Genomic DNA, 23,048 nt, shown 5'->3' with positions numbered 1-23,048 from the left:
AAGAACAAGTTGCATCCTTTTGAATGCATCTCCCCTAACCTAGAGCTGTAGAAAAAGAAAAAAACACACCAAAATAAATAACCCCAAATCTTCCCAAGAAAAAGTCCAGAGCCAAAACATTCTACCAAAGCAGAACTTCCATGGCACACTCTTCTCCCTCAGGGAAAGTGAGCAGTTTTAAAAAAAAAGTGACAGATGTTAGCCATCTCACTCGGTGCACCACTGGAAGGCACCCAGTATGATGAGGTGTACAGCATAAGAACCTCTGATGATACCAGATTAATCGCTGCTTGCATTTTTCACATTGGCTTTGAGTTTGGCTTGCATTTTTCACATTGGCTTGGCTTGGTTTGGCTTGCATTTTCATCGTTACTCTGATTACGTTCCCAATTGGGTCAGTAGGTACCATTGGACAGGAATAATTTGCATACTTCACTATGGTGTTGATGATACCATGAGTGAGTCAGTCAGTGTCGGCACGGGTGATGAGGAAGCCACGGGTGAGCTGACCTCTAAAAGGTCTGTGCTTCATCAGAACAACTCTAAGACGTTAAGTGGCTGAAATACATGGGTTAATGCAACCAAAATACTTTATCAGCAGAGAACTGTGAAAATCACAGGCCAGCTACAGCGCTTAACACAGAGGCTGACTGGGCTACATATCATTTCAGGCTGCAAAGGACCAGGACATACGACTGCAGGAAAAACAGGATCTCAGTACACCACTGTGGATGCCAAAGAGGGGGTAACAAAACCTGCAGCTGAGGGAAAGGAAGGCTACTCTGCCCTTGCCAGCTAATGTTTCCATGCAGCTTTTATAGGCTTCTTCTCCCATAGAGAACTGAGAGCCAGTGAGGTCAAAGAGTTTGAGAAGTAAGCAGTGAAAAGACCAGGAAGCTCAGCTCAGTTTTCATTCAGTACTTGCAGTTATACTTTTACAGCCTGCAGGCAGTTCCTTTTCACATGTATGTCATTGGCTGGGAAGAAGAGTTGAGAAGATGACAAAATTGACAATTTGGGGATTGAATAACTCGGTCGGGGGAAATGCAGGGCAGAGTTGCATGCTGGAAGGACTGCTTTCTAATTTTGTGCCACGATACAGATGGACAGATGGGAAACTAATCCTGAGAGCTGAATGCAACGCACATTGATTCACTTGCAGTTTTCCCTGCTAAGCATGATACTATAGCTTCAGCAGGAGTGAAAACCGAGTTGTACAATTACCTCTTATCAATCAACTTCCAAAAGGGTGAGGGAAAAAAAAAAAAAAAAAGGATAAAAAAAAAGCCCCAAACAACCTCTCTTATCTCTGCTATGTAGACCCCTTAATGGGATCTGGATCTCTAAGAGGCTAAAATAACGAGTGAGTTAATTAATTCTCTGCACTTAATCAGCACAGCTGCAGCACTGACATGCATGGAAATGGAATGAAGGGAAGAACAGCAGCATTGACAGCCACAATGGTAAAAGAATAACCTTGCCAGCTGTCACCAGCCGTCTTCCTACAACCCAAGTAACTGTCACTGAATCCTCTCTGGACATAGCACATGCTCCACAGATCGCCTTGTCAGTCACACTGTGTTTCTAAGGCTAGGCTCAGCCTTCGTCCATGTCACAACTTCCCTAAAAAAGGCAACGACCGGCTCCAAATGAAGGTTACTAACAGTCAGGAAGTCCTGCCTTCTCTCCAGAGAGGAGACTGGCTAAGTGAATGTGCAATGCAGAAAAGCCTCTGTGGGAAAGATCCCACGCAATTGCCCATGCAATAAAGTAGAGCAGGCATGTCTTTTGCATGAATCTGGCAGTCAAGACAGAGGAAGCTACAGTGAAACAGCTCTTAGAAAAGCTGGGTTTAACAGCCCCATTGTGGCTGTCCCTTACCAAGAAAGGCCAGTGACAGCTAAACAGACAGCAAGCAAGAGTCTGCAAAACACTTCCAGTGTCCAAGAGACAGAGCAAGGTAAATACTACTGAACCTAGATTCCATGGACTCTGTCCTCAGTCAAAACACAGCACAGAGGGAAGTCAAGCAGGACGTGTCAGGCTGAGAGGATCTGAATGAGCAGTACTTCCTTCAGCAGTGGCTCCTAAGGCCAATTCCACACCAGCACCACCTCCTTTTGCTGACTTCTGTCCCCTCGAAGCAAATGTTACTATAGCCACAGCAGCTGTGTGGGGCTGCCAGCTAGAGCATAATCAGAGAGTTATTTGGTTTTAAAAGAAACCCTCCTCCCCAGGTGTTTTGTTTTACAATTCAATCACTTTACACACCCCCACAGAACTACGGACAGGACATTAATGCCTCCTAAGGCCGCCCAGAGCCTCTTAATCTAGACCTACCACTCACGAAATAACTATAATCGTTACCTACAATGCATGCTGAAGAAAGAAGCTCAGAAATGCAGCTAAAACAGTACTGTGTGACTCTGGCCTCAAACACATGCAGCCATTATGACTTCATCACATGTTCTGAATCTCTCAAAACAACTCTTTGAAACCACCGATAGCATCAGTAAAACTCCCCTAGGACCATAAATCTACAAAGTGCTCTTGGTTGTTTGTCATATTCTCACTCCCTTACTTTGGATGCAGAAGGACAGAAGTGGATATTCTGTGTTACACTCTGCAAATATGTACAAACTGAGCCAGGGTACTGGCACTGCCTGCAGGCCAAAAGTCAGCTATGGCCAAATGCTAACTTAGCTTTGACAAAGGCCATCTCAGCCACACTGGGCAAATCACTTCTTTCTGGCCTCAGAGTGAAACACACAGGCAGGCTTGCTCAGGCAGCACTATGCAGTTCAACTTTCAAATGTCTTCTGTGCCTTAAACCTTCTCGGGTCTCGGTGCCTTCCTTGCTCTTTGCGCTTGACGAGCACGGCACGTATCTCGGGTGCCATCCCTAGTCTCTCGAATGCCTGTACTTACCAGCATATCGCCAGTCCAGGGCTTCTTTTCTTGCGTTAACAAGCTTAAATCATGGATTGGTAGCATGTCTCAGAAGTTTCTGGACAGTCCTTGTTTGCGGCGTCCTTCTGTGCTGTGTTGGTGGCTCTACCTGCTAGCTGTCCATTTTCACGGACTGGAACTTCTTCCCTGCATCCTTCCGTTCGTAGGTCTTTAAGCTGGGCTTTCTGAGCATCTGTCATCTCAGATTTGACAGCAACTTCTTGTAACGGGCCATTACATTGGACTCTATTCTGGGGCCGCTCTAGAGTGTCTTTGCCATCGTGGCACCACAGGGCTTTTATTCTGGCAGCATCTTCTTCTGGTGTCATTCTTGCTTGTGGTCTTACTGGGTCTCATGTCACATTTATCGTGTTGTCTGCGTGTATTGTTGGTCTTCGTGCCAGGGTTGGAGCTGCCTTGCCCAGGGGTGTAGCAATTTTAAAGACAGGGGTAGCACAGCTTTATTGTTGTGGGGTGATATGTTGATCTGCTCAGATTCTTTTGGCAATGACCATACAGTCCATCTCTGGCCAATTAGCTGTAGCCAGCTGCCACAGTTATTTTCATAGTGTTTTGGAGTTGTGTGAGGTTGGACTCTGGTCTTCTGGGAACAGCAGTTTGTGTGGTAGTCAATACATGTGAGGCTTGATAGGTGATGTTTTTTTAGCTGTAGTTAGAAAGAACGTGCCAAGAGAAGATGGACCTTGCATCTTGTCAAGCTATCGGTCAGCAGCCAGCCGACTTGCTTCATGGGGTTTGTTTGGGCTGTTTTTCAGATGCGGAGGGACAAACCCGTGCCAAAGTGCAACAGAAGAGGTGAGCTGAGTGCCGAATGATGGTGGGCCGGTGTGCAAGGTCAGAGAATTGGCATTACTGTTGGTGGCTCGGAGTAGCTTACACTGTTTTGGCATTGTTTTCTAGGTGTGAATCAATGTCTGAAGTGAGAGATCCACAATGGTGTGGATTCTGGCAAGGTGAGTGATGACCGGTGTGCTGAAGTAGCAGTTTTTGGGATGTCATATTATTGATGTAGCTATAATCATACCCTGTTGTTTGAGTTGGAAAGGTGGCGGGCAGATGGAAGAATGTAACTCCAGGCGGTCGAGCGGCCAAGGTAAAAGAGGGGGAGAGAGGAAGAGCTGCGGGTTTGGCCTGTATCTTAGCATATGCTTTTTCCTCTGGTTTTTTTTTGGCGATGCTGGACATCCCATCTCACTTTCTGGGAGTAGTGCTTCTGAGGCAGGTGTCATTGCTTTAGAGGTGAATGCTGGCCCCTGCGGCTGTGATGGGTGGAGTTCTGTCTTGCAGGTCATGAAGAGCAACCTGCTGAATGCAGGAGCATCCCCATTAGTTCATGTGCTCCAGATTCTGGACCCTGCCCTCTGAACTGTAAGTCAAGAGGCAAAAGTGGGCTGACTGGGGCCAGCAGGGAATTTAAATTTGGAGTTATAGAGATGGCCCTTTGGGGTCTGTTATTCCCGGTGGTTGCTAGAGCACCCAGGGTCCATTCCTCAGGATGCGAACGGGGGCCAAGCAGGGCCGTTCTAGCCTGCGTCCGTGGCCTAGTGTCATTTGCGTAGTCTGTGCTACACTTCCTATACAGTGCCTTCTACAGATCTCTCTATGGTTCACCCCATGGGCCCTCTGCACTTGGTACATGCAATGGTAATGTCTTGAGTGCCTCTCCTTTTCAATACAGAGCATGTCAAGCGCTTACCATCTTGTCATGGGAGCCAAAAGTCTATTTTGCATTGCAGATGTTTCTGGAGGGTTACCTTTGTGGAGGCATCTGTGCTGGAACGATCTGCTCTTGAAAAATATATTTCCATTTAGATCCCAGACAGGATTGCATGGCTGCGTTCATATGGGTTTAGGTTTTAGAGTCCAACTTGTCATGCATCTGCTGTTCTGGTTTTGCATTGCATTGCTCAGTATTTACAGTGACAGCCACCTGACATGGTGTTGCAGTGTGGTGTTCTGTATGACACTGTATGGAAGGGTGTTGTATTTGTCCTGCATTGCAGCACTGCAAGGTTCTGTATTCATGTGGCCCTGCACTGTGATGTAAGACGGCATTGTCCTGCATGGCTCTGTATCGCGCTTGGTCTCGACTGTGGCCTAAGCATGTGTTGTATTGTAGAGCTCTGTATCGCCCATGGTAGTGCGTCGCACTGTGTGGCCCTGTTGCACTTGGTCTCAACTGTGACTATGAACTCTGGACTTTATGCAGATTGGATCCTTGTTTTTGTTACTAGTTTTGCTGACACCAATTCTCTGAATAGGACTGAAGGTGAGATTATGTAGCAGGTGTTAGGATGCGCATCACCTCTGGATCTGTATATGCCCCTTCCTCTTCCTGCATGGTTTTTCCCTAAGTGAGGTTTTGCCTGTGGGTGTGCCTTGTGCCTGCCCCCTGCTTGATCCTGTCCCGTGCTTGTGCCTGCCCCATGCACCTGCCTTGTCCCCATCTCCCTAACTACTGCTGCTCAAAATGCACACCACCAATAAACTGTTTGCACTGTGAACTTTGCTCTGGTAACTCCTTCGGCCCAAAATCCCATCATGGACAATCCACCCTGAAGCCCTGTGGCTTCCGTAGGGCTTTCCCAAAGCCAAGGGATGGGAGGGTGGAAAAGCAGCATCACTTTTTACATTTTCTCCCTGTATCTCCCTCTTCCAATCTCCCTGTCCCTGAGTGTTTGTTCTTGCCCCTGTTCCTGATGGGCTCCAGGTGTTGCCAGTGGGGCTGAAGACAGGACTGGCCCTTCTGTGGGCTATAAATGCTCTGCCTGAGGGAGCTAGTAAAGGGGAACTGGCTGAGGAGGGAGTATGGTGCCTCTAGCACGGAAGGGCTGGTCCCTGCAGCAAGGAAGGATCCCCTAGCAGATGACTGGCACACTATGTCAGGAAATCTGTGCCTGCATCACCCGCACATGCGAGTCCCTGGCCGTGGAGGGGCATTGAAGGTCTGAGCCCATGTGAGCAGCTGCAGTGAGTTGCGCATTCTCCTGTGTGTGCCCCCATCCATCTCTGCCACCCTGCCTGTCGCTCCTTCCCACTCTGCTGCCTGTGAAAGGGCTGCCCAGACACCATGAGGGCCAGCGATAGTTTTTTATCCTGGCACCTTTGCTGTGGGATCCTGCTGGGCACGCTGCCGTCTTCCCAAGGGCACCAGGGCTTCTGCCAGGCTTTTCTCAAGCTGGGGTGTGTGTGTGTATGTGTGTGACATAGCTGGAAAAAAAGTGGAGGCTGAGATGGGGTGCGAAGTCAGGGAAAATGTGGGAGTCAAGAGGTGGTGGGAGGGCAGAAAAATGATGTCACTTCTTAAGTTTTCTTTGTATGTCTCCCTCTTTCTATCTCCCTGACCCTATGTGCTAGTTCTTACCTTTGTTTCTTTTCCCCTATCACTTTAGACCTCGGTTACTTCCACCTCTCTCCTGCTCCCTGTCTCTTACATATTCCTCCATCTTTTCCCATCCACCCCCCAGCTCTCCTCTCTCTATACTGTTGTCCCTCTCCTGTTTGCAGCATCCCGTTTGCTGGCTGCCTGTCCCCCATCTCTTCTCTACCTTCCTCCTACTTTTCTCTTTCCTGCTCTCCTGCTGTCCTGCTGCATTTGGGCACCGAGCCTTGTAGCCAGCTCAGTGCCAGGAGTCGTTCTGGGCAGGAGTGAGTAAACTTTTCCTGCCTCCTCTGTGCCCCTGGATGGTTTTCAAGCCCCTGGGTGCAGAGCTCCTGGTTGTGGGCAGGTGCCAGGGAGGGGGCCATGTGCTGTGGGGCTTTGGCCAGGCCCCTGTTCCTGACGGGCTCCAGCTGGGGCAGGTGTGGCCAGTGAGGCTAATGATGGGGCTGGCCCTGCTTTGGGCTATGAAGGGGACTGCCTGGACACGCCTGCCTGAGGAGTCAAACCAAGGGGCTTCCACAGGCAGCTGTCTCCAGCTGGTCCCTGTGGCAAGGAAGGATCCCTCCCAGCCATCCCCAACAGAGCGCCCCACCGGCACATGACACTGGGACCTTGCCGTCTCTGTTGGCTGCACACATGTGAGCTGCTGCATGTCCAGGAAACCTCATGGGAGAGGTGTATTGAGTCACCCACCACCTACTCCTAAGGTGAGGCAGTGGAGGGGGAAGGGGCAGAGACAGAGAAAAGCCTCAGGGTGGTGGAGGTCTGCCGTTGGCACCAGGAGCCATGTGTCCCCTCACGTGTGTCCAGTCCCATCCCTGTCCTGGTTCTCCAGATCTCTGCCTGCCTCCTTGCCTGTCGCTGCCTCTGTCTGCCTTTCAGGCTGTCTAGTTTGCCAAAGCTTTTTGCTCTTCTGCTAGCATTGCCCTGTAAAGTGTCACCTTCTACCTTTCCTTTCTCTGTCTTTTCCTTCCTGGCACCCCACGAGCTCTGTTCTCATTCTGCCCTATTGCTTGTGAAAAGGGCATTTCTAGGTCTCCCTCTCTCCCTGCCTCCATTTATCCAGGTCCCTGTTGATTGTGGGAAGTGTGGTGGGTTTCCACTAGCGCTTTTGTTGTATTTTCTTCCTCTGGTTGAGGAAAGGAAGTGATGGAGCACCTTGGTGGGCACTCAACAGCCAGCCAAGGTCAACCCATGGCAGTTTGCTTCTACTGGGCTCTCTGTTCCTGTTTTTTCCTCCTTGCATGTTTCTTGTACCCCATTGCTTTTGAAAGTTTCTACCTCTCCGTTCCTGTCTTTTAACTTCTCACTTAAGTCTCTTGAACCCAGTCGCTTTTTAAATTTTCTTGCAACCTCTCTCTTGCTCTCCCCCTCCCTGACCTAATTTTAATTTCTTGCCTGTTTCTCGTCTCTTGTTGTTTTTCACATTTTTGCCTGCATCCCTTTACGCAGGTCCATATACCTATTCTTTTAATTCTTGTACCCTTTCACATTTAAAATATTCTTTCTGCTTTTCCCTCTGTCCATCTCCCTGACTCTAGTTCTTAATTCTTCCCTCTGTGTCCTCTACCCAACCACTTCTTCAGTTTTGCTTCTTCCATCTGTCACCCTGCCCCCATGTGTTATTTCTTGCCTGTGTTTCCCGTACTCCATCGCTTTTTGAAATATTTGTTCTACATGTGTTTCTATTTGGCTCCCTGTTTCTATTTTTAATTTCTTGCCTATGTTTCTTTTTCCCTGTTGCTTTAGAATTTGCCCCCGGCCCTTGTTTTGCCTCTGTCTCGTCAGTCCCTTCTGCCTCACTCCCCATCTCTCCGATTTGTCTCTCGGTCCCTATTTTCTGGTGCAATCTCTCAGCTCTCCTCTCTACACCCTTGTCCCCCTCTCCAGCCCTCTCTTGTTCATGGTGTCCCATTTTCTGGCTCCCTCTCCCAATTTCTTAATGCTTTCCCGTGTTTCTTGTGCCTCACTGCATTGCAATTTCTCTTTCTCATTTTCCCTCCCTCTGGCACCCTGTCCCTCCTTTTTAATTCCTCTCTCTGTCCTGTATGCTCTCACTTAAAAAAAAAAAAAAAAATTCTTCCTCAATTTTCTTCTATCCACCTCCCCGACCCTATTTTTAAATTATTTCTGTTTCTTGTACCCTGTTGCTCTTAAAGATTTCTATCTACTTTTATCCCACATCCTGTCTTTATTTTTTAATTATGCCTTATCTTTCCTCACCACCATCCTTTTAAATTTTTCTTTCTCTGTCTCCATTTTTGTTGGCTGTCACTTTCTGTATTTTTATATCTTTCCCCTTTATTTCCCTAATCCCTATTGCTTACACTGTATTTTCTACATCTACTCTTTGCTTTTTGATATCTTAAGTTTTAACTTTTTCTTTTTCTTCAGTGCCTTTGCTTTACAGATTTTTCTTTCTACTTCTCCATTACTATTTTTATTTTTTTCCCTTATTTCCTTAATCCCCATCGCTTTTAAAAGTTTCTGTCTACAGCCTTGCCTGTCTGTGTTTTGCCGTCACGGTTTGGCTGGTCCAGAATCACAGCCCAGCAATGCTCAGCAGGCTGTTAGCAGTTTGAGTCAGCTACAGGTGTAGCCCAGACCACTGTGTCATGCTCAGTATAAAGGGGGAAGGTTTGCTGAGGAAGGGGATCTCCCGCGGGGCTCCTGCAGGGCTCTCTCCTTTCCCTGCTTCTCCTTGCTCCCGAGGACCCCTCTCCTGTCGATCGTGGCTGCTGCACGTTCATTTGGCCCAGTGTAACTTTGCATGCCTCTGTTGGTAGTGGTGCTGTCTCGTTAAACCCGATTTCACTTCGACCCGCAGGTCTCCTCCCCTTTTCTCGACGCCCCTCCCTGGCTAGTGAGGGGTCATCGGGGGACAGGGCAGCTGTTGCAGTGTAGCCCCGGATACGGGCTGGAGGGGCACGTTCGCTGCCTTTTCTGTCCATCGCCCCCGGATTTCCTCAGAGCCCGCGCTTCTTAAATGGGCTTTCTGCGCGTTTCAGTTCGCTTTGCGGCGCTCTGCTGCCACCATGCGGCCAAGGGCAGGTACTGCAGCCCCGACCCGCGGTGTCGTTCGCTGTTTCCACGCTGCCGTTCGCCCGCAGCGGCCATGCGACACCGCGGGGGCTGCCTGGCGCCGTCTGCTGCCTCCCGGTAAGGCAGCCCCGCTGCCGCTCCGCCCCTCGCCCTCTGCCCGTTCGCGCGCCGGCTCCGGCCCCTCCGGCGCGTCGGTGGTGGGCGGGGCAAGCGCGTGCCGGGCAAACGCGTGCCCGGCAGCAGCACGGCGGCGCGCCGGGGGAGGGCCGAGGCCACCGGTGAGGCGAGCGAGTCATCCCTTTCGGCGGGTGCGCGGGGTCTCCTGGTCGCCGGCCGCCCGGAGGTGCCGTCCCGCTCCCTCCTCCCGCCCCTGGTGCGCGTGCTTTGGCGCTGCCCAGCGGTGCTCCCGCCCGCCCAGGGGTGTGTCTTCCATGCTCCCCCCGCCCGGCAGGGGGCGCGCTTTGCCGCATCCCCCGTTCTGGTGGGCGCGTGTTCCTGCATCCTGTCGCGCCGCCGGAAGCGTCACTTCCGCCTCTCTCCCCGCCCCTCCGGGGCGCGTGGCTTCCTGCACTCTCCGGTGCACCGCCCGGCAGTGCGAGTCGCGGCAGGAGCGGCGCGGTCACCGAACGTTGCGGGGCTGGGGCTGCGGCTGGGGCTCTTCTGGCTCGGGCTCCGCCAGGGGAGCGGGTGAGTGGGGAGCGGGCGATCGACCGGTGGGTCCCGGGGAAAGCCGTGAGGCGGGCGGCCAGGCCGGCGGGGCCCGTGTCGGAGGCGCGGAGCGGGGCGGGGGAGGCTGCGGGCGGAGCCGCGCCGTGTGGGAAGAAGCGGGGGGGAGCCGCGCCGTGGGGGGGAGGGTGGGGAGGGCGGTGTCCCCGCAGGGCCTGAAGCCGGGCAGGCGCCTCTCGCGGCACGGCGGGAGCGGCGGTCCCGGGGCGCGGCGCTGCTGGGCTGCCCTGCCGGTGCGCCGGAGCGGGCCGGGCGGTGCTCGCCGGTGTCTGGGGCGGGGCGGCGGGGCCTGCTCAGTGCCGGGCAAAGGGGACGGAAACGGGCCGGCTGGGGCTCCAGGGGGCCCTGCCCGGCCCCTCGGGCAGAACCTGGCTCGGTCTTCTCGCCGCTGGCCGGGCGACCTGACCAAGAGGTTCCTGTTCCGCCGCCTCTTCCCGGCGTCGCGTTCCGCGTCCCACGAGGGAGATCCCGCGCGGGCGGATGCGGTCGGTGCTTGGGCGATGGCCCACGTGGGGCTGGGGGAGCGCGGAGGGGCCAGGGCGAGTGGAAGGGCCCCGCCGCCCCTCCCCACCCAAGCCCGGGGCAGAGAAGCTGGGGACAAAACGCCGTTAATGGAGCACGGTTCGTTCCCCGGGAGGTCCCTTGGGAGTCGAGAGTGTTTTTTTTTTCCGGGCCGAGGAACAGACTTTCCTCCGTGGTAAGTGCAGAGCTGCCTGTTGCCGCCTTGAGAGTTTCTCTTCTCGTGGTTCACCCTGATTTTATGGGTGGGGTGGAGATGGCTTTTTATTTTTAGATGCCCGAGTACATTGTCAGTAACCTGTGGTGTGAGGACAGTGAACTCTTGAGCACCTAGATGCCGGTAGAAATGTAACCAAAGAAACAGGATGGACAGTGATGTTTAAACTTGGTTTATAGTCGATTTGGTTTTTTCATTAGAGTGTTGATGACTGCTTGTCCTGTGGTTCAGTCCACATGCTATTCCGTGGAGCCCTCAGTCTGGGACTTTTATGTGTTAAAAAAAAAAAAACAACTTGTCCTTCAAAAAAAAGGACTAGTCCTTCGTAGGACTGAGGTATAGACTTGGGGAGTCTCTTAAAGACGTGATCAGAATTAAAGCTGGATTTCACTTAACGTTGCTGCTGTTTGTCTTTGCTTTTGTTACTGTCCCCACCGCTCCGTCATGATTGGGAGCTCCGAATCATGCCCTTTTTTTTTTTTTTCCAATTTGTAATGCCTTTCTCCCCCCTGCCCCTCTCCTAGGACTGTAGCGTACAGACCCTTCATTTAAATATTAGTTTGTTTCCTCACAATTGAGTTCTGATGATTGAAATCGCAGAAATTACACCTGTCTGTCTTACAGATTCAGAGTATTTCTGAACATGTACCCTCACAGACAAATGCTGTGGGGATACGCATCTTCTGCACTTCATCCTCCAGCAGGACAATCCGCTGAGACGGGGACGAGCTGTGAAGGGGCAGTTTCTGCAAGGAGGCAGTTGACAAGGGCAGGTGGGTCGCTGTACATTTTAAGGATAGTATTCGATTTGGGATGTCTAGGGTGAGGAAACCCTGGCTCTATGTAGGCTTGAGAAAAGGTGCGTAGTTATCTGTGTCGATCTAAGGAAGGGAGTTCTGGTGAGACTGAAGCTGCCAATGAGTCAGAAGGAGAAAAAAAAGAAAAAAAAAAAAAGACAGAAAGCACCCAGTTTTCTATGAAAACCAAAATCTCTAGTGGCCTGTCTCAACAGCTGTACCAAAGATGATGCAAAATGCTTTTTCCTCCACTCGGTTGTAGTCATTGCAAACCTTCGCCGAAATAGGAAGCTTTCGATTCCTAGCCCGCTTTGTGCTAAAAGGTGGCTTGTTTTTTTTTTTTTTTCCTCTCTCAGCAGACTATCAACTGGCATCATTTCACCATGGTGACCCTTTCTTCTGCCCTGGAGGTACAAGACTGGCCCAGAGGATCCCGAGTGGCCTACAAGGACAAGGTACGTCTGCCCCGTGCGTCTGCGTTTTTCCCCAGGTACTTGTAGTACGGACTTTAAAGTGAACGTGAAGAACGTGCCAGCTCTCCTTCTCTAGTTTTGATAGGAAGTGCTTCAGCAGAAACACTCAAAATAAGGTCTGTTCTGGAGCACGTTGTGCCTGTGTGAAGTGTACTCCCCTCCGTTTATTTGCTCTTCCTGAGAGCGTGCGTAGCTTTCTGTTTTGTGTGCTTGCTGAGAAACGATTCTGTGAGAATCGTATGGTGCTGAAAGGGGAAAGAAACTGTGCGTCAGAGTTTGGATGTTCTGAAGAAATGGACTGTGTTCCAGATAAAAGCTTTCTCCTTTTTCAGTCCTTAAGTGTTTAAAATATCTCATAGGGGTACGTGAAAACCTGACTGAGATACTGACATCTGTACTAAGAGCAATCAAGGTCGTGGGTTGGGGTTTTTTTTGTGTTGTGTTGTTTTGTTTTGTTGTTTGGGGTTTTTTTGCTTGTTTGGTGGTTTTTTTCCCCCCACCTCTCTCTGGCAAATCTTCCAGTCCTGTTTGGTAGCCTTAAGCATTGCAGAACTGGGTGGTTGATTTCTGCATTGTGTCGTCATCCCTGTCCGTCATGGTCCCATCTGTGTGTGTGTCGTGTGTGTGTGTGTGTCCCCAAAGTAAAATAGTATGGGGATCTCTTATCTTACTAATTTTTTATAAGTTTCATTTCTGATAGGAAAAAACCCCAAACAGTTCATGTTGTGTAATATACAAATGGACTTGCCTTGTTTAAACTGTAACCGCCCGCGAGCTTCAGGGTACGATTGAAGAGGGTGTTTAAGCAATTTGGTATTTCTTCTATGTGTTTAAAAAGAGAGGCTGCTGAATGTTATGGGTGGTTTTCCCCATATTTGGAGGGAGCACTCCAAAGTACTTTATTTCTGTCTGGCTTTCGGTGGTGCATTTCCCTGGCCATTGGGTGGCATCTCTCCTGGGCGGTGCAGCTGCCCAGATGTCCCTCCTAATGGTGTAATGCACAAGAAACCCCCCAGTCGGATGGGAACGGTGTATTTTGGAGACAGGTGATTTAATGGTATCTGCTTGCAGCTGGGTGAGTGCAGTTAACGCAAACATCAAATCAAATACTTTGGTAGTGTGAGCATTGTTGTTGGATGTACATGAACATCCACGTGCCTTTTCGGTATAAAGTGAACGACTGAGATTTGTTCTTTCTTTAAAGAACGTTTTAAACATGACTTTGTTATGTTTATTTAGAGTTTTACACTTCACTCTGCAGATTTATTGACTGAGCAAGCGAGACGTGCAGCAGCAGCGGCGGCGGCGCAAGGGCTGTAGCTGTTGTGGTGAGTCCGAGGATGGTACGAGGTCTTCCTGCGGTCTCACGGGTGGGGGGGGGGTGGGGGGTGTATCTCCCCCCAGGGGTGCTGTGAGAAAGGGACGAGACGTTTTCCAGCACTATCAAGGGTGTTTGCTTTTATGCTGAGAATGCTTTCAAAATTGTATTGATGAGTCTTAGTATTGATTTTTTTTTTTAAATTTTTTTTTAAGCGTACCGATGGCTCTGGCTTTGAACAGATGTGTTGTAGTTTGAGCTGACCTCCTTTAGCTCAACTGCTATCCTATCCCTCATTCTCACTGAATTCTTCTGCTTTCTCCTGTGTTACTTTTCTCATATGCTGAGACATAACTTGGGATTTTTGTTCTTGAGCTGCCGTGTTGTGTCTGGTGCTGCTCGGCAGCTCCCCCTGCCCAGGTTTGCCTGCCGGCCGTTCAGCGTGCTCGCCCGGCGGCGCCAGCCCTGCGGCCGGAGGCTCCTGGCTCTGTCTCCAGCGGGGACCCGCGGGTGCTGCAGCCGGGGCTGTCCGGTGGGGAGAGTCCGGGGCCCAGAGGGTCTCCTCCCCGCTGTTCTGCCCGCCCCCCCCCCCCCCCCCCCCATCCCTGTCGTCCGTCCCCCCGTCCCGTCCCCCCCCCCCAAGTGATTCCCATGGAGATGTTGCCCCATGCGAGGTTTTTGCGGGACGTTCCCCCGAACCCCCTGCCCTCCGACCTTGTGCCCCCTCCGCCCCACCATGCTCGGCACCGCCCTCCCACCGCCCCTCGGGTGCCGCCTGCACCCCCCGACTTGCCCCTCGCCCCCAGCCCAAGCTCAGACCCGCCCCTTCCCCGCTCCCGCCCCGCCGGGGGCGTGTCCTCCCGCCCCAGGGGCGCGGGGCCGGCGGGCGCTCGGCGCGCAACGCGCGGGGCTGCAGTGCCGGGGCCGCCCCGGGCACGCGCCGCCCGGCGGGCACTGCTGCCGCGCGGCCAAAGCGCGGTCCCGCAGCGCGGCGGTCGCGCGCCGGGCGTGGCCCTTCCGGCGCGCCGGCGGCGGCTCGCGCATGCGCGGTGCGCGAGAGCAGCATGGCGGCGGGTGAGGGGCGAGGTCGGCGGTGAGGCGAGCGAGCTCCTTCGGCGGGTGCGGGAGTCTCTGCTGGCCGCTGGCCGCCGGGGGTGGCGGGACGGGAAGCCTCAAGGCCCGTGCTGCGGCGGGCAGCCCCGGGGAGCTCCCGGGAGCTGGTGGGAGGGAAGAGGGGAAGGAGGCGGACGCCCCTCCAGGCGCCGGGTGCCTTCCCAACTCGCCAGAGCTCCCCTTGAGCCTTCCCCGGCCCCGCTGGCCCCGCGCAGCTGCCCCCAGCTCCAGCACCTCCCCTGCAGCCTGTCTCCCCAGGTCATCCTGTTGTGATGGCAGCAAGCTGGCCCTCGGATGCACTTGATTCTGCCTTAACGTGGATACCATTAACTGCAGTGCAGGGAAAAAGTGGCATCTCCAGAAGCTGCTGTGGAAGGAGGCGATTTGGCCGGGGATGATCTACGGTCATAATGGTCACTGATTCTCCTTGTCTCCCAGAGGCTGCACTGAGGGCACAGGTGTCCCTTCCTCCCCTGAGGATGCTGTTGTCTGCACCCGCCTCGGTCTTGCCTGGGTTGTCTCTGCCTGACCTCGCTCTCGTCGCGGCGTGGGGGCAAAAAGGGGCGGGCGGAGCACTTGCTGGCTGTGGGCAGTGGACAGGAGCTGCTGCGGCTGAAGCTGGAGAGGCCAGAGAAAGAAGAAGGAATCAGAGGCCGGCCGGCCGGCAGCTGCCTCCCGCCGCAGGCAAGCGGAGAGTCCATGTGCGTAACCCATGGCATGGTACGGCCGTGTGACGCATGAACGAGCGAGGCTACATGTCTAGGAAGCCTTGTCTCGCAAGAGTTGAGACAGCCATGTAATCTTTTAGGTGGAGAACCACCATGTGACCGGAGCTGCAGAAGAGGAAGGGAGGAGAGGAAGAGAAGGAAGCGTCTGAATGGGCAAATTCTCCTGGCAGCACTGAGAACAAGGGATGCGGTGAGTCCTGGGCCCTCGGGGCCCCATCGCCCCACTTGTGTGTCCCAGGCCCTCCCTATCCCTCCCCTGGCCCCCTGTCTTTCACATGGTGCTGTGATTTCCCCCTTGCCCGCCCCTGTCTTTTTTTTTTTTTTTTTTTTTTTTTCCCCCTCCCCTTTCTCAGTCTCTCTCTGTCCAGCTCCTGGTCTCTAATTTTAAATTCCCCTCTCTCTCTGGAAGCCTGTCAGGACTTTTCTCTGTCTGGCTCTCTGTCCCTGTTGTTTAATTCCTTCCTGTGTGCCCTTTTAGGCCTCACCATTTTTATTTGCTCGGTCTCTCTTGGTCCAGCACAAGATCCGGATTTTTTAAAATTCCTCCCTCTCTGCCCTGCAGCCTGTCGCTTTCGAAGTTCGTGTTGCGATTTCATTCCTTTTGCCGTCTCTCCCTGCTGGGATTTTTCAATTGCTCCCTGTCTGTCTCGCAGCCCGTTGTTGCTTTCTTGTTCTCTCTGTCTCTGTTGGGCTCCCTGTCCCTGTCTTGACCCACTTCTAAAAATGCCTTCCTCTCTGCCTCGTATGCATTGTTCTTGAAACTTCCGTTTCCCGACGTCTCTCTGTAGGTTGCTCCTGGTCCCAGATGTTTATTTCTTCCCTCTCTGTCCTGTGGCCTGTTGCGATTTGGTGTTTCTGCGTGTCTCCTGTTCCCGGCTCTCGGTCCCCGTTTTTCAGTTTCTCTCTCAGCCCTGTAGCCCACTGCTGTTATCTGTCTGTCCTCATCTCTCTCTGGCCAGTTGCCTCTCCCCACATATGTGGTTCCTCCCTCTGCCCTGTGGCCCGTCACTGGTTTTCCGTTCTCTGTCCTGCTCCTTTTCCCCGAGTCTTCAGTTGCTCCCTCTCTGTCCTGTAGCCCATCAAGGGGCTTTGTTTCTTTCTCCATCGCTCCCTGTCCGGCTCCCTGCCCCATCTTTTTAATCCTTCCCTTGCTGCCGTGTGGCGGCTCCCCGCTATCTTCCCTTTCTTCATATCTCTCTCTGGACGGCTCCCGCTTCCCTGTTTTTCAGTTTCTTCCTTCTGGGCCCTGTAGCCTGTGGTGATTGTGCTGCTTTCTCCTTCTCTCTGTCCGGCTGTGGATCCCATTTCTTTAATTCCTCCTGCTTCTCCCTGTAGCCTGTCTTTCTGTCTGCCCTCTCCCCCTTTATCTGTCTCCCCACTCCACCTCTGGCGCCCTGTCCCTGTGTTTTAATTCTTCCCTCTCTGCCCTCCAGCTGTTGCTGTGCTTCCTGCGTGTGTCACACTGGGTCCGGCCCCTCATCTCTGTCTTTTCATTCCTCCCGCTCCTCCCTGGAGCTTGTCGTTGTCATTTTCTTTTGCTGTTGCTCTGTCTGGCTCCAGATCCTCGCAGCTTCCCCCCACCCCTGCCCCGCCTCGTTGCTCCTGGCTGTTTTTTCTGTCTCGATCTCTCTGTGCCTGGCTCTGGCTCCCTGTTGTTTCACTCCTCCCTCTCTGTCCTGTAGCCCATCGGCACATTTTCTTTCGTTGGGCTCTCTTTGGCCGTTTCCCTGTCCCTGTTCAGTTTCTTCCTTCTCAGCCCTGTAGTGTGCCGTGATTCTTTTTCTTTCTCCCCCTCTCCCAGCTCCCAGTCCCTCCCTTTTAATTCCTCCCTCTCTGTCCTGTTGCCTGTCAGGAGTCGTGTGTCCTGGAGTCCCCGGCCCACCCCACCCCCCCCAGCCCCTTCTCACTTTCGCACTTCCTGTCCGTGTTTTTTAATTCCTCCTCCTTTGCTGTGTAGCCTGTTGCTTTTTTCTTCTCTCCATCTCTGTGTCTCAGTGCCCCCATTTTTTAATTCTTACTCTCTGCCCTCTACCCTACCCCTATTTTCACCTTTCTCTGACCCTCTGTATCCAGCTCCCTGTCCCTATCGATTATTTTCTCCCTCTTACTCCTGCACCCGCTGCTATTCCCTGCTGTCGCCATCCCTCTCTGTTCAGCTCTCTGTCCCCAGATTTTAATTCCTTCTTCTGCCCCTCCGTAGCCTGTCTGGATTTTCCCCCTGCTCTCTGTCTGGCTCCCTCTCTCTGCCTTTTCATTCCACATTCTCTGTCCCATAGCCCCAAGCTATTTGTCTGTGTTTCTCAGTCTCTTCTGTCTGGCTCCCTGCTGCTGTTTTTTCTTTCCTCCTTATTTGTCTCATAGCCCATCACTGTTTCGTGGTTTTTTTTTTTTTTTTCTGTCTCTTTGTCCAGCTCCCAGTCCCTGCTCTTGAATTCCTCTTCCCTGTAGCCCGCTGCTGGTTTTTTCTGTTCTCGATCACGCTCTGTCTGGTCCCCTGTCCCTGTTGGTCAATTCTTCCTTCTCTGCCCTGCAGCCCCTGCAGTCTTGTACTTTTTTCCGTCTCTCTCTGGCCGGAGCTCTGTTGCTGCTCATGAGTTCCTCCCTCTCTGCCCTGTAGCCTGTTGCTTTTGTCCTTTCTCCGTCTCGCTTTCTCTGGCTCCCTGATGACGCTATTTTAATATTCCCTCCCTTTTTGTATGAATCGCTATACTTTTTGCTCTCCAGCTTTTTTTTTTTTTTTTCTGGCTCCCCGGCTCTATTTTTTAATTCTTCCACCTGTAGTGTGTAGCTCTGTGGTTTGTACCGTGTTGTTGTTCCCCCCACCCCCGCCCCTTCCCTCCATTGTTGGCTGTCTTGGCTCCCTGTCCCTGTTGTTTCATCCTCCCTCTCTGCCCTGTTCTTTGTTGTCTTTCTCCATGTGTCTCGGTCCAGCTTCCTGCCCCTGTTCTTCTTTCCTTCCTCTCTGTCGTGCTGCCTGTCCCAGTTTTGTCCTGCGTCTCCGTCCTCCTTTGTCGGTCTCTGCCCTGCTCCCTTCTCCCTCTATCTGCTGCCTCTCTTCTTCTCTCCCTGCTGCTTCTTTCTCCACCTGTCGGGCTCCCTGTCCCTGTCTTTCTCTCGCCATCCTGTTCCCTGCCTCAGGCGCTCTCGCTGCATCCGCTACCTGCGTGACTGAAGAAACGTTCGCAGTCTCCTTTGCCCTCCCAGCTGCGTTTGCAGTCCCTTCACAGCAGGCGAGGGGCTGTGAGGGAGCCCAGGGGAGGAGGTGCTGCGCTGCGGGGGTCGAGTGATGGCCCCCCGCTCCTGCGGCACGGCCCAGCCCTCGCCACAGCCGCCGCACGAGCTGTGGGCTCGTTGCCAGGGCCGCATGGCTGCCTGCGGGCGTCCGGCTCGGGCGCCATGCTCAGCGCTGCATCCGGCGAGCAGCAGGCTGTCCTGCCGGCGGGCGCCGCCGGTAACGGCCGCGCGATGCTGCAGGGCCTGTGGGATGGGGCCGCCGTGCCCGCTGCCACTTCCCCGTGAGGAAAGGCCGCTGCTGCCCCCTGGGCACAGGGCTGGTGGGCGTGCTCTTTTCCCTCGCCTGGCTCCCTGACCCCGTTTTCCTTCCACAGACCAGGACTCTGTGTCCTTTCTTTATCTGTGTCTCCCCCTCTCTGTTCTTTTCCCGGTACCTCTCTTTCTCTGCTCCTCAGTTCCTCTCCCTCACCTTATTTTTCTCTTTCTGTTCCTCTGCCCAGCTCCCCATGGCTGTGTTTTCGTTCTCCGTACCTGCTGCCCCAGCGTGGACTGCCGAGCGGTCCCAGGGAAGGGTGAGTGGACGGGCTCTGAGCCCCAGAGCAGGCGTGTTCCTCGCACTTAGATGGGTTTGCAAATAAACCCTCGCTCTGTCTCCTTTGTACTTGCTGAGCAGCGGTCAGAGAGTCCAGGGGAGCAGGTACACAGCGGGGGTAAGGGGCCATGGCTGCAGCTGCGGGCTGGTGCCGGAGGAGCCCCGGAGGGAGCCAGCGAGGCTGATGGCGATGGCCGCTCTGTGTCATGGGGCCGCAGCCCCAGGGGATGGTGCTGCTAGGGCACGCCTGCCCGAGAGTGCCGACAGCAGACGTCGGGCCCCGTCAGGGCAGCTCCCAGGGGTTTTGTGAGCTGGTGGAGAGGAAGGAGGAAGAGGGGCAGATGGCTGCCTCCGGGCACCTGGAGGCCTTCCCACCCCCTGGAAAAGTGCTCCGGCCTGCGCGCCCCATGCAGCTGCCCACAGCTCCAGCACCTGTCCCGTAGCCCCTGACCACCCCAGACCCTGCCCTCGCAGCAGCAAGCTGACCCGCGAACGTGCTTTATTGCCCCATAAGCACGGGTGCCGTTGGCAATGGTCTGGGGCAGGAGGGGGCGTCTCCAGGAGCTCCTGCAGAAGGAGGGGTTCCTGCCTGGGGAAAGGGGTGGCCGTCGCTGTGGACAACAGTTGGCCGTTCTTTGTGTCTCCCAGGGGCAGCGCTGAGGACTTGGTTGCCGGTTCCTCCCCGGGGATGTTGCTGACTGCACCTGGCTCAGGTTTGTGTCCTTATTCTCCCAGTTAAAGCGGTTCCGTTAGTTTAATTCCCTGCCCGGTCACGTTGCTGGTGCCGCAGATACCTGCAGTAGAAGAGCAGGTATCGGCCTTTGCGGTACGGGTCGCTGTCTTTGCTCAGTGCTTTGTACCCCGTGACACGGAGGCAGGTGAGGAAACTCCCCGCTGCTCCTCCGGCCGCCCTTGTGTCTGCTGGGGGTCGCCCCAGCCCCTTTCCCAGGGGATTGCAGGAAGGGTGGTGAGCAGGGCCCCGGGTGTACGAGCCCTGGCCTCTGCACAGGGAGCCCGTTCTGCTCCGGGGCTGCTGCGGTGCGGGCGCTCCGCTGGTCTGGTCGCTGGCGGCAGCTCTTGGAGCCGGCTGGGCTGCGCGGGCGTCGGGGGTTTGCTCACGGCAAGAAGCGGAGGCGTCGGTGTGAGGGAAGAGTTTCGAGACCGGCCGAGGTTCGGCTGTAGGCATAGTAGGAAGTACCCTTTTATGCAGTTGTTTTTGTTGTTTCAGGCTGGCGGTTTTCCGCTGAGGGTTTGGGGGTGGCAAAATGGTTTAATAGCCTGCCATTTTTTTTTTTTAAATTTTAGATGCATTGCATTTTTCTGGAATTCCTGACTATGGGAGATGGAACCTTGTTTTTTTTCCCCACCGTTTTTACTGTGTGCTGTGTAAGTTGCTGATGTCTTGATCTATGCTCTTTTTTCTCTCTTAATAGGACTGATGGTGAAATTGTCCAGCGAGGGTTAGGGTGAGCATCTTGTACTCGCCTGTATACGGAGCTTGAGAGTTTCTCGAGAAGGCATCTTCCCCAGAACTTCTCAGAGAAGAGGGTCTGCGTTCTTTGCGCTGGTAACAGTCTCCAGCCAGGGTCTGTCTTCTGTCGTAGGCCCGGGCACGCGAGCCTTCCCATGACTCCGTTTCTGACTTTTTCATGACGCGCCTGATGAGACGTGTCGTAGTGCCGGTCACAGCAGTTATGTTTCCGTGTAGTTTTTCACCTGTTGTGTGTTTAGCACCGGTTTCTGTGGTTGTAAGGTGCCTGTGTTAGATCTTTCAGCCGCCATGGTTTTTCCGTCAGCTGACCGCCGCTGTGATTCCTTGAGGGGTTCAGTGGTAAGGAGGCGGTCGGTGGTGCTTGTTCCGTGTGCGCTATACTGCACATTAATGAGGTCTCAATGCTCCGGAGGTTTATTCTTTTGCGGTAGGCGGGCGCATCGGTAGCCGCACCGAGGGTCTCGTGCTCCTCGACTCACCGGGGTACCGCCGACCGAGCGCTCCCCGTCTCGCGCGAGAAGCTCCACACACAGATCTGTCCAGCATGTCTCGTGTCCGAGAAGGTGACGAGTGGTCCAGGATGCGCTGGGGTATCCGCTGTCGAGCGGTCTGTTCTCACGGAGCCCTCTTCTGGGACGACGACTTCTCCGCATCCTGTGGATGTTGGGTCTTGGGGCCCGGCTTCTCGCGCGTCCACCGTTGCGGTTGCGGCCGCGGCCGTATCTTTTCGTCAGGGGCCGTGGCATTTGACTTCCGGGGTGGAAGGTGCTAAGGGTCGTACGCGTAGGGCCAGGTGTTGCTTTGGCTTTGGTTTTCTGTGATGGCTGGCTGGCTGTTGTTGGAGTCTAGAGGGTATTCCTACATGGAAAGGAGATCTCCGGAACCGTTAAGCTGTTGCTCCGCAGCCGGGTGACTCGTTCGATGCCGTTTTCAGATGCAGTGAGACGAGCCGTGCACCAAAGGGTTAGAGGAGGGGCGGGGGAGCGGCCATAAGAAGGTGGGTTGGCACGCAGTGTCAGCGGGCAGATGCGGCCGATGGCTGTGTGAGCAGCTGACAGGTCTTGGTAGGTTTGTTGTATTCCAAAGGCACGAAGTAGCGAGCGAAGCAGGGTATCGGCACTGCGGGTGGCTGGGGCGAGGTGAGCTGGGACTGGTGGGCTGCAGCAGAGAAGTTACTTTTCAGGCGTTGTGTCGTTTGTGAAGTTTATAAGCATCCCTTATGGGTTGTGTTTTACAGGTGGTACCGGAGCCTCAACGCGGCAGCTGGCAGAGGTAGGGTGGGTGGGCGGCCGAGGTAGAGGAGGAGGAGAGGGGAATGGGCACGGGCAGGCTGTGGTTTCGGGCGGTATCTCAGCACGTGCCTTTTGTTTTGGCTTTCGCAGGTCACGCACATAGCCTCGGAGGGGCGAAGCTGCGCGCCGACCAGCGGCCTGAGGAGGCGAGGCGGTTGTCAGCCGGGCCGGCGTCCAAGAGCGGAGCATCCTGCGGCAGCTCGGTCAAGCGTTTCTGTGCGTTTGTGCAGGTGTTACGCAGCTGCCTTTGGAGTTGGGTGAGCTTTTGAGGTGGTGAGCTAAGGAGCAGCAAGGAGGAGCGTGGGGCTGGTGATTTCTCCCAAGCGTGACGGTATTTCTCTGTCTGTTGCTACCTTAGGGGGGCCGCAAGCGATGACAGCTGCAGCGTCCAACACGGGAATCGGTGCGGAGCAGTTGAGCGGAAGACCACGTTCCTTTTGAGGAGGAGGGTGTTTCGAGGAGGTCTGTGGTGACCCGTGTGACAGCTACCACTGTCAGCGGTGTGTGTGGGTTTTTTTTTTTTTTTTCTGTAGGCGATGAGGAGGAACGTGGCAACTGCAGGAGTAATCAGGTTAGTTGATGTGGTTTCTGCTGAGGATGGACGCGGATCCCCAGCCCTCTGGAAGCGAAGCTGAGGGACCAGGGACCGTTGTCCTGCAGTGCGTAACTTTGATTTCAGTTGGAAAAGGGATTTTCCTGGAATGGAAATCTTTCTCCTTCAAAGAAATTGCGTTGTACGAACTGCCTGTCGGACTCTGTGTGCTTGGCTGTAGAAGTCATGAGCAGTGAGACTTTTTGCCCTCTTTTGAAAAACAAAACAACAGCAAAGTCAATTTGTTTCCAAAGACTGAAGCACAGCAAGTGTTCCAAAAGTGGATGGCGTCGCTGGTCTTTACATTCTTGGTTGCAACGGTCGAGATACGATTAAAAAATGTTCCTCTGCGTGCTTTGGTACAGCCAGAAGCCTTAGTGCATCTGCCAGTCCTGTTCGGTGGCCTTACCTGTTGCAGCCCTGGGGATTTGAATTTCTTTTTTTTTTCTTTTTAATGAGTAAAACCATGTGGGGGATCTATTATTTCACTGATCTTTTCCTGTCATATATGAAACTCTAGAGAAAGTTAAAATTGTATAATTGGCAGAATGACTAACGCGG

The sequence above is a fragment of the Leptosomus discolor genome, chromosome 24 (assembly GCF_034619465.1).
Source record: "Leptosomus discolor isolate bLepDis1 chromosome 24, bLepDis1.hap2, whole genome shotgun sequence".
In the NCBI taxonomy this organism is placed as follows: Eukaryota; Metazoa; Chordata; class Aves; order Leptosomiformes; family Leptosomidae; genus Leptosomus; species Leptosomus discolor.
This window is presented reverse-complemented; position numbering follows the sequence as displayed.